The sequence below is a fragment of the Peromyscus californicus genome, unplaced genomic scaffold, assembly GCF_007827085.1.
Source record: "Peromyscus californicus insignis strain IS unplaced genomic scaffold, ASM782708v3 Scaffold_14__1_contigs__length_90479793_seg_2, whole genome shotgun sequence".
Taxonomy (NCBI): domain Eukaryota; kingdom Metazoa; phylum Chordata; class Mammalia; order Rodentia; family Cricetidae; genus Peromyscus; species Peromyscus californicus.
In genome coordinates, this window is record NW_026294436.1 from 40,972,474 (window position 1) to 40,986,153 (window position 13,680).

At 42.3% G+C, this 13,680-nt stretch overlaps 1 protein-coding gene across 4 annotated transcripts in view; it reads left to right on the forward strand.

The window, feature by feature from the left end:
* The window catches only part of Acbd6 (acyl-CoA binding domain containing 6), a 149,380-nt gene that overhangs the window by 63,896 nt on the left and 71,804 nt on the right, over positions 1-13,680 (forward strand). The window lies entirely within an intron of this gene.

A 13,680-nucleotide genomic window follows, 5' to 3' on the forward strand; every position in this document is an offset into this window, starting at 1 on the left:
GTATTGTATGTGTAGGGGTGTTTTGCCTGTGTGTATGTCTGTGAATACATGTGTGCAGTGGCCCAGGGAGGCCAGAAGAGGGTACTGGATCCTCTGAGACGGAGTAGGGCTGTGGGCCTTGGGAATCCAACCTCTGTCCTCTGGAAAAGCAGCCAGTGCTCGTAACCATCACTCCAGCCCCTAAAAAGGAGCTTAAAAACAAACAAACAGACAAAACCTGAAGTAAAATTTTTGTAAGGAAATTTATGAGATTAGATGTCTTAAGGCATATGTCACCACAGGCCATGCTGTAGAGCTCCACAGTGTTGCCATCATCCAGTGGGAAATCCTGCAGCACTTACACACTTATTTCTGCTTTCCTCTCGCCCCAAACCCTGCGACCACTAATCTGCTTGTTTTCCTTTCTTTTCTCTTTTTCTTTCTTTCTTTTTTTTTTTGTTTGTTTGTTTGGTTTTTGGTTTTTGGAGACAGGGTTTCTCTGTGTGCTCAGGCTGTCCTGAAACTCAGTCTGTAGACCTGGCCGGCCTCAAACTCAGAGATCCACCTTGCCTCTGCCTCCCAAGTGCTGGCATTAAAGGCGTGCACCACCACCACCACCACCACCACCACCACCCGGCTCTGAACTATTTCCTGTAGGAGTTGTACCATTTTACACTCCACCACCAGTGTTTGTGACTGCCAACTTCACTCATCCTTATTTTCCCTTCCTTCTTAAATATCATCCTAATGGATGGAACTTTACCTCAACGTGATAGGATTTTGATGTACCTTTCCCTAATGACTAAGCAGTGCTGAGCCTCGTGTGTGTGTGTGTGTGTGTGTGTGTGTGTGTGTGTGTGTGGCACGCATTCATGTTTGTTTGTTTTGTTGAGACAGTATTTCTCTGTGTAGTCCTGGCTATCCTGGAACTTACTCTGTAGACAAGGCTAGGCCTGTCTCTGCCTCCCAAGCGCTGGTATTAAGGGCATGTACCACCACTGCATGACTCCTTTGGTATATCTTAAAATTTATATTTCACTTTATGAACCATTTGTTCATGTCTTTTGCCTAATATATTATTAGATTGATAATTTTAAAAGATTTTAGAAACGTTTTATGTATCAAGACAAAGTTTTAGTGTGCATATGACATGTTAAAGCTGTTCCTCATGCTCTCTTCTGGAACTTTCTCCATTTCATGGTTTCTTTGAGCCATCGAGATTACCCTGTGTCTTGTATATGTTAATAGAGATTTTATTTTTTCCAGATGTCGAGCAGGTTGTTCTAATGTTCATTGAATAATCCTTTTTGCTTCTTGTGACTTGGAGCGTCTTCCTTACCATATATCTGGTCCTCATTTCAGTCTATTGGACTGTCCTCCATCCCGTGACTCTGTGTGTCTGTATGTTCTTGGGGCATGCCCTTTCAAGAGCATATGCTGTGGAATGTTCTGTATGGCAAATGTGTTGCTCTGATCGGTTGGTAAATAAAACACTGATTGCCCAGTAGCCAGGCAGGAAGTATAGGCGGGACAAGGAGGAGAATAAAGCTGGGAAGTGGAAGGCTGAGGCAGAGAGACACTGCCAGCCGCCATGATGACAAACAGCATGTGAAGATGCCGGTAAGCCACGAGCCATGTGGCAAGGTATAGATTTATAGAAATGGATTAATTTAAGCTGTAAGAACAGTTAGCAAGAAGCCTGCCACGGCCATACAGTTTGTAACCAATATAAGTCTCTGTGTTTACTTGGTCGGGTTTGAGCGGCTGTGGGACTGGCCGGTGAGAGAGATTTGTCCTGACTGTGGGCCAGGCAGGAAAACTCTAGCTACAAGCATAGCTTCAAATGATTTAACGTTGGACAAGATAGTGTCATTGCTGTTCATTTGGGATTTTTTCTACAGTTTTGCTTTACTGTTTGTAAATGTTAGAAGTCGTCATTTTATTCTCACCTTCCTAAACCACTACCGCCACTAAGTTAAAGCGAACAGCAGGAACCCGTGGGTGTATTCATGTCTTTACATGATTGTAAAGAGTTTCCGGGTGATTTAAAGGAAAATGTTCTGTAGGTAGAGTTTTCCTGCCTGGCCCACAGTCAGGACAAATCTCTCTCACCTGCCAGTCCCACAGACGCTCAGACCCGACCAAGTAAACACAGAGACTTATATTGCTTACAAACTGTATGGCCGTGGCAGGCTTCTTGCTAACTGTTCTTACAGCTTAAATTAATCCATTTCCATTAATCTATACCTTGCCACATGGCTCGTGGCTTACCGGCATCTTCACATGCTATTTGTCATCGTGGCGGCTGGCAGTGTCTCTCTGACTCAGCCTTCCACTTCCCAGCTTTATTCTCCTCCTTGTCCCGCCTACACTTCCTGCCTAGCCAATGGCCAATCAGTGTTTTATTTATTGACTAATTAGCAACATATTTGCCATACAGAACATCCCACAGCAATGTTCCCATGTTAGGCATTGTCTGAGCTTTTTTTTTTTTTTTTTTTGCCAGTTCTGTTGTTGGGATAGGACAAAGCAGACAGTCCCAAACCCTGCCTTGTGTGGCTTTCTAGAGCACTGTTGACTGAACACTAGTTTTGTGCAGAGCTGAGGGTGGGTTTTAGGATAAATTGGTTAGGATGGCATGGTGCCTGGCAGTGTCTTCCTTGCCCCTGCACTCACGTGGTCACTTGATGTCGCTCCCATCCTCGCTTTAACTTTGTTCTTGATGGTTATAATCTGATCTATCTAGTGCCCGTTAATGGGAATGCTGTTGGCTCTGCCGTCTGAGTTGATAACATGCTTCCAAGTCAGAGGGCTTCCGCACATTAGGTCTGGGGTAGCTTTCCCACTCACTGCCGCTTCTCTGTTGGTCTTGTTATTGAAAGCGCTTTTCAAATACAGACAATGCAAACGTAATAAATGGATGGAAAGGTTCATCTCCCTCATGACTCAATCTTTCTTAAACAATATTATTATTGACTGGCCTATTGGTTGCCAAAAAAGAAAATCAATGTTATTAGAACTGTTTGCTTGGCCATAGATCTTGGTACTAACCCAGCACAGGCAGGCTGGTGTTATCAACTGTCTGAAGAATAACTTTTCCTGTGCGTGTGGAGTGAAGTCCTTGGAGCTGTATCAGGTCTGTTCTGTGTGTTCCCGTCATTTTACTCTTGCATCTGTCTCAGAAATCCCTTTGCTGAACTGCAGCGGCTGTATTCTGTGGGGCTGCTGAGGTTGGAACGAATGTTTATGTCTGAGAAAGCCTTTGTGCTCTCATCTGTAGCTGTGTACTAGTATTTTGTTTCTTCTACTTAGTTTTGATTTTGGTTCCACTCTGTCACATTTGGTGTTAGGATAGTGTGTGTGTGTGTGTGTGTGTGTGTGTGTGTGTGTGTGTGTGTGTGTGTGTGTGTGTAGACACACTGCTACGTGGTCCTCTTCTTGAGTCATCTTTTCAGTTCTTGAAACTTCTCCACAAACACGTGATCTTGATACCTCTGTTGCTGTAGTAAAACACTCTGATCAAAAGCTGCTTGGGGGGAAAGGGTTCATTTCAGCTTCAACTTCCAGGCCCCAGCCCATCCCTGAGGGGAAGCAGGGATGGACCTCAAGCAGGGACTAGAGCAGAAACCAGGGAGAAGTGCTGCTCAGCTAACCTTTTTACACAGTCGAGGACCCCAACCCAGGGACGGCCCCACCCACAGTCAGTGGGGCTCTCCACATCCTTCGTTAGTCAAGACAGTCTTTCCAGACATAGCCACAGGCCAGTATGATGGAGGCAATGAGGTTTCCACTTCCCAGTAACTCTAGAGAGTCAAATTGACAATAAAACTAACCAAGACAACATTAAAAGATATTTGGATGTCAAAGATTTACTGGTAGGTGTGCTCAGATTTGTGTAAAGTAGTATCAAGGCAGTAAATGGGATGGGGCGTGTAAGATTCTGTGGGTTCTAAGTATTCACCTGTGTAATGGGTATAACAAGTCAAAAGAGAAGCATTTTGAATAGATGTGTTTAAGAGCTTTTTAAAATTTGTTTGTTTGTTTGTTTTTTTGTTTTTGGGTTTTTGTTTTTTGAGTCACAGTATCTCAATGTAGTCCTGGCTGTCCTAGAACTCACTATGTAGACTAGGCTGACTTTGACTTACAGCAGTCCTCCTGCCTCTCCTTCTCAAGTGCTGGGATTAAAGGCCTATGCCACCAGGCCCGGCCAGGACTTTATCATTTATAAATTAAATGGACAGTGACTTAGCACAAGAGCAGTGTGCCTTCAGTGAACCTTGCTGCTGTTTATTGTAAAAGGTTTCAAAACTGAGAAAACTGCAGCATAGTAAATAAGCCATTGGTGATGCTGCTGAATGTGATGGTGACATGAAACCTTTGTGTTTATGTGCATTGTCACCACACAGCCCAGTAACGTGCGTATACTGCTTTCTGTGTCCTACTGATGGAGAAAAGAAGAGCTTCGAGAATCCATGTAGCTAGTGAGAAACCCAGAATTGAACATTCTCTGAATCTAAGCTCTTAAGCTCACCACTGTAAAATTTGAATATACTGCATTCATCTTTGGTTCATAGGTTCTTTTCCTTTATTTAAAATTATTAAAGTATAAAACAAATTCAGCAAGGTACATAATCCTAAGGATACACCTCAGCGTGCCAGTGTGTACACACACACACACACACACACACACACACACACACACACACACACCTACACCTGCTCTTGTAACTACCACCTTAGGCTACTTCCTGTCAATATCCACACTTCCCATACCACCCTGAACTGACTGTTATCCTGGTTTTTAGTGCCACTGATTACTTGTAGCTCTTTGTGGAAGATTCTGCTTGACCTTTGTAATAGTATTCACTATACAGTGTATGATATCTGGTATAGTCGTTTGGATACGGCTTATTACACTCAACGTAGTATTTGTGTGAGTCATTCCTGTTGTTACATATATTAGTTATTTTTACTGCTGTGTGACATTCCATTGTATGCGTGTGTATGCTGCAGTTTGTCCCCCTCCTGCTGTTGGACAGTTAGGGTTTCTGGTTTTCCCTTCAGTTTTTGTCTACTCTAAATCAAGCATCTGAGAACACTGTTGGATGTGGACATACACTTACACTCTCATTCCTGGTCAGTACATGTTCCCAGGAGTAGAATTCTGGCTTATATGATAACTCTGTGTATGCCTCATTGAGGGACTGCATGTTTTTGTCTAAGAGTGGTACCATGTTTTTGTCTAAGAGTGGTACCATTTTCCATACACCACCAGAGTATGAGGGATCTAGTCTCCTGCATCTTTGCCAACACTTGTTTTCATCTCTCTTTTTATTATGTCCATCCTGATGTATAGGAAATGGTGTTTCATTGAGGTTATGATAATCAGGAGGTGTGGTAATGATTTCAGTTCTATTCATGTACTTACTGACCACTTACATATGCCTGTGGGGACAATCTCTATTCAGATACTGTGTCTATTTTACTCATTCATTTATTTTGAGGCAGGGTCTCACTATGTAGGTCTGACTGGCCTGGAACTCACTGTATAGACCATGCTAGCCTCGAACTCACAGTGACCCACCTACCCTTGTATAGCAGGAATCTTAAAAGTTCTCATTAATAAAAACAAACATGGAGCCAGGTATTGGGGTGAATGCCGGAAGATCAGAGAGACAGAACAAGCCACAGCTAACCTCACCTGGCCAACTTCTCAGCTGATCTTGTTTCCTCAGACTGGATCCTTATCCAGAATGAATCTCAGCTGAACTGCTGCTCCAAAGCCTAAAAGCTTAACCAGCCAAAATGCTTGTAGTTTCTGGTCCTCATGCCTTATATACCTTTCTGCTTTCTACCACCACTCCCTGGGATTAAAGGCTTGCTTTCTGGAATTAAAGGCGTGAGTCACCATGCTTGGCTGTATCCTTGAACAGATGGATTTCTGCCTCTAGAATGCTAGGATTAAAGGCGTGTGCTACCACTGTCTATCCTAAGTATTTAGTGGCTTTTCTGTTCTGACCCCAGATAAGTTTATTCGGGTACACAATATTTTGTGGAGCACAATACCATCACACCCTTGCCTCTGAGTTCTGGGATTAAAGATGTATATCACCATGGCTGGCCTTGTGTCCATTTTAAAAAATAGCGTTGTCTGTCATGGAGTTGAAAGAGTTGTTTATGTATTCTGGATACAAATCTCTTCAGATACATGATTTGAAAATGTTTTCTTCTATTCAGTAGACTTTTCTTTTCCTTGTTAGTGTCCTTTGAAACAAAATTTTTGTTTTAAAATTTTTAAAAGTTTGATGTAATCCTATTTACTTTTTCATTTTTATTTGTATTTTAGTATCATTTTCAAGAAACTATTATCTAATCAAAGATCATGATAATTAAGTCCTTTTAAGACTTTTATAGTGTTAATCTCTTACATTTAGATCTTTGATTTCTTTTGAATGGTTTGCATAGAGTATGAAATAATAGTCCAACTTCATCTTTTTACGTGGATATATAGTTATTTAATCATTTGTTATGTGGGAGGCCAGCTCCCACTTTTTCAAGGGTTCTTATGAAGAGGAGAGGATAAGAAAATATTAGATAGAAAGAAGAGGAGAAAGACAGAGACACAGGATAGCTTTGGGAGGACCTGGGTCAATACTCAGTGGTCTTTTCCATTTATTCAGAAGGGCTTTTTATAACAATGCCAAGGGGCGGGGCGAAAGACCTCCTCTTGCTAGATCAAAGCACACTGCACAGCCAAGTGTAGACCCTTCCACACACCTGGTAACCACGTCTGTGGTCAAGTCATCCCCTTAAGCAGCAGCCCTCTGCTGGGTAAAGCAAGCTCAGATTCTCGGACCCTGAGTAAGTTCTCACTGGGAAACCTCTGTGGGTGCCCACATTATTAAAAAGCCTATTCCTTCTCCCATTAAACTCCTGTAGTCCTTGTCAAAATAGTGATCAGAGATGTAGAACTCTGTTCTCAGACTCTCAGCTTTCCCCCCACCATCATTATAGAAATTAACAGCCTGTTCTGCTGGGCACTCACTTTTCCTTCTGGTGGTCCCATCCATACTGCACTTTCTGAAACTGCCTTGGGGTTCTTGACCCCCCCTTCCCTCCCCCCTTCCGCACCTCCTCTCTCTCTCTTTTTCCCTCTGCTTTCTAGTACTGGGCAGGGAGATTTTATTTTCACAGTTTCAAGGTCCGTGACCTCATCTAGCCATAATTACCTTCTTTTTTTTTTTTTTGGTTTTTTTCGAGACAGGGTTTCTCTGTTGTTTTGCACCTTTCCTGGATCTCACTTTGTAGACCAGGCTGGCCTCGAACTCACAGAGATCCTCCTGCCTCTGCCTCCCGAGTGCTGGGATTAAAGGCGTGCGCCACCATCGCCCGGCTTATAATTACCTTCTTAAAGGCCCTTCAGGTATTGTCATATTGAGGGTAAGAGTTTCAACATACAAATATAAGAAATACACTGGGTTTTCATATTTAGCATATGTTCTTTGTAAACAACGTGCTAGTTATTAGGTCTTAGTTTTTGTCCAGTGTAATGATCTTTGTCTTTAATCCCAGTGTTGAGTTCACTTTCCTTTAGTGTGATCACTGCTGTGGCTGCATTGAGCTCAGTTCACTTACTTGCATTTAGTGTGATCACTGCTGTGGTTGCATTGAGCTCAGTTCACTTTCCTTTAGTGTGATCACTGCTGTGGCTGCATGGAACTCAGTTCACTTACTTGCATTTAGTGTGATCACTGCTGTGGTTGCATGGAGCTCAGTTCATTTTCCTTTAGTGTGATCACTGCTGTGGCTGCATGGAGCTCAGTTCATTTTCCTTTAGTGTGATCACTGCTGTGGTTGCATGGAGCTCAGTTCATTTTCCTTTAGTGTGATCACTGCTGTGGCTGCATGGAGCTCACTGTCTTGCTGGTGGTGGCACTGCTGTGGCTGCATGGAGCTCAGTTCATTTTCCTTTAGTGTGAGCACTGCTGTGGCTGCATGGAGCCCAGTTCATTTTCCTTTAGTGTGAGCACTGCTGTGGCTGCATGGAGCTCAGTTCACTTACTTGCATTTAGTGTGAGCACTGCTGTGGCTGCATGGAGCTCACTGTCTTGCTGGTGGTGTTCTCTCTGTCCTACCTGCTTTTTGTTTCTCCATTTGTTTATTGACCTGTCTGGCACTCAACAAATATTTTTTAATTATTGCGTTTTGCCTTCTCTATTGGGTATTTGTTTCCTAGACATTATTTTTTTAAAAAAAAAAAACTACCCTTTTAGTAATAGGAATTACAAAATAAACTTTCAGTTTATTTTCATGTACCTTAGAGGAATATCCTTGTGTCTTGAGAAACATAAGCACTGTAAAATTGTCTAATTCTGTTCTTTTCTCTGCCTCTATTGTTATGGTTATGGTATGTTCCTACCTTTTTTTTTATAGGCTTCTTAAGATACTTTTTGTATCAGATAACCTTTTTACATAGCATTCTATCTGATCCCCTTGTCATTCTTCTTGAGCCTCCTGATGCCTGTGCTATCTTTCCTTTAGCCTGAAAGACTGACTGAGAAGTCTTCTGTTACATTGTCTTCTCATGCTGGATTGTCGCCTTTATTTCCGTGAGGATGTCTGTTTCACTTACGTACAATTGTGATTGATAAATATGTTGGCTGAGGACTTTGTGTCTGTGGTTTTTGTTTTGTCTGTCTGTCTTTCTGTCCTCTGGTGCTATCCTTGCATTGTCTTATAACCCACATAATTTCTATAAAGGAATTAGCTGTAATTCTTATTATTCTTAAGATAAAATGGACAAATTTCTTGAAAAAACTTATTAAAAGCAATAGAACTTTAAAAATGTGAATATTCTTAGATGTATTTAAGATATGGGACTTATAAAATGGACTTTACCATTCAAAATCATAACCTTGTTTTGATTGCATTTATGATTTCCATACATTTCATGTTCCCCAGCTTTTACCTCACATTGCTTCTAAATTGTGGTCATATAGAGGCGAAGGTTTGTTATTCTTTCATTTCTTTATTGTTGTTAGTCCATGGGCCTTTTTGGTTTTTTGGGGGGCGGGAGTTTGGTTGGTTGGTTTGCTTGTAACTGGATCTTCATCTATGGCCCAGACTAGCCTGGAACTCACTATGTAGCCTAGCCTTGCCTAAAACTCCCAGTGATCCCCTGCCTCAGCCTTCTGAGGCTATGAGTCACTACCACCATTGTCTCTACAGATCTGTGACACACACACTCCATCTCTAAAAGCAGGAAATGTTTTGGGTTTTTTTAGATTTATTTATGTGTACAAGTGTTTGTTTGCATGTATATGTGTGTACCACGTGCATGCAGTGGACACAGAAGTCAGAAGTGGGTATCAAATCCCTGGCACTGAAGGTGTAAGTAGATTTGAGCCACCATGTGGGTGCTGGGAATTGAACTCAGGTCCTCTGCAAGGGCAATAAGTGCTCTTAACCACTGAGCCATCTCTCTAGTTCCAGGCAGGACATGTTTTAAAGACTACTTAAGATTTTTATGTGCTCTCTAGACGTTCTGTTTTCTTGCACAGGCCCTGGCTTTAGAATATGAGCCATGTATGAGAACAGCTGCTTTGTGTCTACAAGTCTTGTTGATTTTGTTTCATCAAGTGTCTGTTCCACTTGCCCTAAGCTCAGTCTGAAAGTCTGAACCTCTGCTTTAGTTCACTTCCTTTTTTTTTTTTTTTTTTTTTTTTTTTGGTTTTTCGAGACAGGGTTTCTCTGTGTAGCTTTGCGCCTTTCCTGGGACTCACTTGGTAGCCCAGGCTGGCCTCGAACTCACAGAGATCCGCCTGGCTCTGCCTCCCGAGTGCTGGGATTAAAGGCGTGCGCCACCACCGCCCGGCTTCACTTCCTTTTTTTTTGCTTCCATGACTCTCCCATGGGCTGGAGAGATGGCTCAGTGGATAAAGCACTGACACACAGCTAAATGGCCAGTGCGCGTGGCTGTCTGCTTGTGGTTACAGCATTTAGAGAGCAAAGACAAGCAGACCTCTAGAGTGAGTTGATGAGCTTCGCAGAGTCATCAAGCTTTGGGTTGAGTAGAGGCCCTTCTTGAGGAGTGCTCAGGGAACATTGACATCCAGCTCTGGCCTCCTCACACATGCCCATAAGTACGCACACCACCTACACATGCCATACCCCCCCCCCCAAAAAAATGCTGTAATGAGAAAACTACCCTAATTCATCTTCTCCCATTCTACTTAGGAGCAGAAAACAGCCATATAGGTTTTGTACCTCTTTTCATTTAAAGTTATGTAGTGGTCATTTTTCTATGCCATTCGGTCTTTAAAGGTGCATGGCTGATATGCATCTAGAGGTGCTATAGATCATCAGAGTTGAATTGGAGTCTCAGAATTGTAATAGCAGCAGTATTTGAGCTGTGGTGTTCTTATTGCAGTGTGTTAAACTATCACATTTAATCAACTTTAAGATGAGGTTTTTTTTTCTTTCACATTTTAACATCTTGAAATTGAGAAGCACCTTACAGTCTGTTAACTAGTATTAAGTTGTGATGGACTGTGTTCGAGAGGTAGTGGTCATTGGTTGTCAGTATTGTCAGTTCAGTTGAATACATCCACTGTTGTGTTGGTTGTTACTTAAAATATTTTCAGAGGGGCTGGAGAGATGGCTCAGCAGGTAAGAGCACTTGATGCTCTTAGAGAACACAAGTTTGGTTCCCAGTACTTATATTAGGTGATTCACAACCACCTGTAACTCCAACTTCAGGGGCTCTAAATCCTCTGGCCTCTGCACATATCCACAACAACAGACACATAATTTAAAATAATTTTTAAAAATAAATCTTAAAATATTTTTTAAGAAAAATGAATATAATTGCATATTGAAACAAAAGTGGTTGTACATGTAGATAAACAAAAGGAGGAGTAAATTTGATTAGTTGAACAATTCTTATTCATCATAAGAATAACCATTATTTTATATTTATGTATGTATATGTAAGAGAACAGGCATACACAAGTTTTCATATAAAGAGGTACATTGTGTGCTAGTTAAATTTTTAAAAAGATACTTTGCTCCCCAGGTCGTTGTTGGCCATGGTGTTCCTCATTGCAGTAGAATGAAAACTAGGACAGACATTGGTACCAGGAATGGGTGTCACTGTGACAGGTGGCAGTTGGTTTGGGGGAGCTTATGGAAGTGTTTGGAACTTTGGGTGGGAAGTGTTGAGTGCTCAGAGCATGATGAACTGTTTTGTGGAAGCTTGGAAGATAAAAGTGTTGAGAGAAATACAGATAAAGGATGCCTGGCTTGTGAAGTTTCAGAGGGAAGCAAAGACTGTTAGGGTCATTAAAGCGATGATTTGAGTTAAAAATCTGGTTTCTGAGCCGGGCGGTGGTGGCGCACGCCTTTAATCCCAGCACTCGGGAGGCAGAGCCAGGCGGATCTCTGTGAGTTCGAGGCCAGCCTGGGCTACCAAGTGAGTTCCAGGAAAAGGCTCAAAGCTACACAGAGAAACCCTGTCTCGAAAAACCAAAAAAAAAAAAAAAAATCTGGTTTCTGGTCAGTTATGATTAATAAAAGGCCAGCACACTGAAGTGAAACCTTGGTGCTCCTGGGACAATTGGCTGAGGCTGAGGAATCAGCTGTGGTTATTTAGACCAGAATCGTTGGGACCAAATCTGGGAAGTATTTCTTCTGGGTCAGCAGACAGAGGGAAGCAAAGGCTGGATGCTAAATGTGGCAGTGTGCTACAGGTCTCCCACCCGGTATAGGCCTTAAAAGCATAGAGGTCATGGAGAACAGCTGAGGCTTGGTACCATGTGGCAGGGTCCAAGTCCCTGCAGAGAGGCCAGGAAGCCATTGGTGAAGGTGTAGCCTTCATTGCCATGAAAACCAAGCATGTTGGAGATTCCAGGACTTGGGGATGACTACCAAGGACAGTGGTAGGTGTGGAGTGAGATCAGCCTGAGTGTGTTCTGGTGGCAGAGCCAGAGAAGTATGGTTAGCCAAGCCCTTTGTAGCTCAAAAGGTGATGAGTCCCAGATGTTGATTGTGACTGTGCCTGGGTTCTTCCTTCTTGGAATAAGAAGTATGTAACCTATTTTTGATTTTACAGGAGTCCACACCTGAGAGACTTTGGATTTTTAAAGAGAAGTTGAGTATTTTATTAAGTGAAGTTGAATATTTTATTAAGCTATCTATTATATGAGTATGTGGGGTGTGTGTGTGTGTATGTATGTATGTATGTGAGCATGCATGCATGCATGCATGCATGCGTGCATGTCAGATACCATGTAACTTAAGTTACAGATGGTTGTGAGCCTCCATTTGGTGCTGGGAATCGAACTTGGGTCCTGAGAAAAAACCGCCAGTATCTTAACCAGTGAGCCATCTCTCCAGTACCCCCTTCTTTTATCAATTACTTTGTCATTTGAGATGTTAATATTTTAAAGAGATTGAACTTTCAAAATGTTGAAAATGTTGAAGACTAGGATAAATTATGTTTTATATTGTGATAATAGCAGGAGATATTGGGGATAAACAAGAAAGGAAAGACCTGATAGTGATGTGTTTATATGTCAGGTTGACAAGGGTTCAGTTGTGTTGTTTAGTTTTTGTGGGGTCTTGTTATTGCTTTGGTTTTGGTTTGTTTTTTGTTGTTGCTGTTGTTTTTTGTTTGTTTGTTTGTTGGCTTTTTGAGATAAGGTCTCTCTATGTCATTCTGGCTGTCCTGGGACTCACTATATGTATCAGGCTGGCTCACAGATATTTCCTGCCTTTGCCTCCCAAGGGCTGGGATTGATTAAATGTGGGTGCCACCACACTGAGCTGTGGGCCATTTTCTTGATTAATGATTGATGTGGAAAGATACAGCCCAATGTGAGTGCCACCCCCGAACAAGTTGTCTTAGGTTGTATAGAAAAGGCAAGCCGGATGTGCCGTAAAGAACGGACCGGTGAGCACTGTTCCTCTCTGGCTCCTGCTTGTTCTCGCTTGAGTTCCTGCTCTGACTTCACTCAATGCTGGACTGCAGAGTTGCTTCCGGTCATGGTGTTTGCCACACCCCAGTAGAAAACAAACTTGGACAATGTGTTTTCATATGTCCCTTCTTTCTTACTTTATTAACAATTTTAAATTATACATATATAGTTTAGATTTATTTTAAATTGTGTGTGTTTGTGCATGTGTGTGCGTGCATACGTGAGTGTGTATGTGTGTGTAGGTACCCATGCAGGCCAGAGGTCTCAGATCACCCTGGAGCTGCAGTTATAGACATCTGTGAGCTGTCCACTGTGCATGCTGGGAACCAAACTTGGGTCCTCTACAAGAACAGTATGTCCTCTTAACTGCTGAGTCATTTCTCCAGCCCATAAATTATGTATTGAAAGAAATTGCTTGGTGTGTATTTGTGTGGGTGCACATATGTCACGGCACCACATGTGGAGATCAGGGGACAGCTCTTGAGAATTGGTTCTTCTTCTTCCACCGTGTGGGTCCTGGGAATCAAATTCTAGGCTTGGTGGCAAACACCTTTACCCACCAGTCTCCTTTCTTATATGAAAGGTATAGTTTATAGTTCTCTCTTCTCTCTCTCTCTCTCTCTCTCTCTCTCTCTCTCTCTCTCTCTCTCACACACACACACACACACACACACACACACACACACACACACACACACACACACCATACATGGTGACAGTTTTTAAA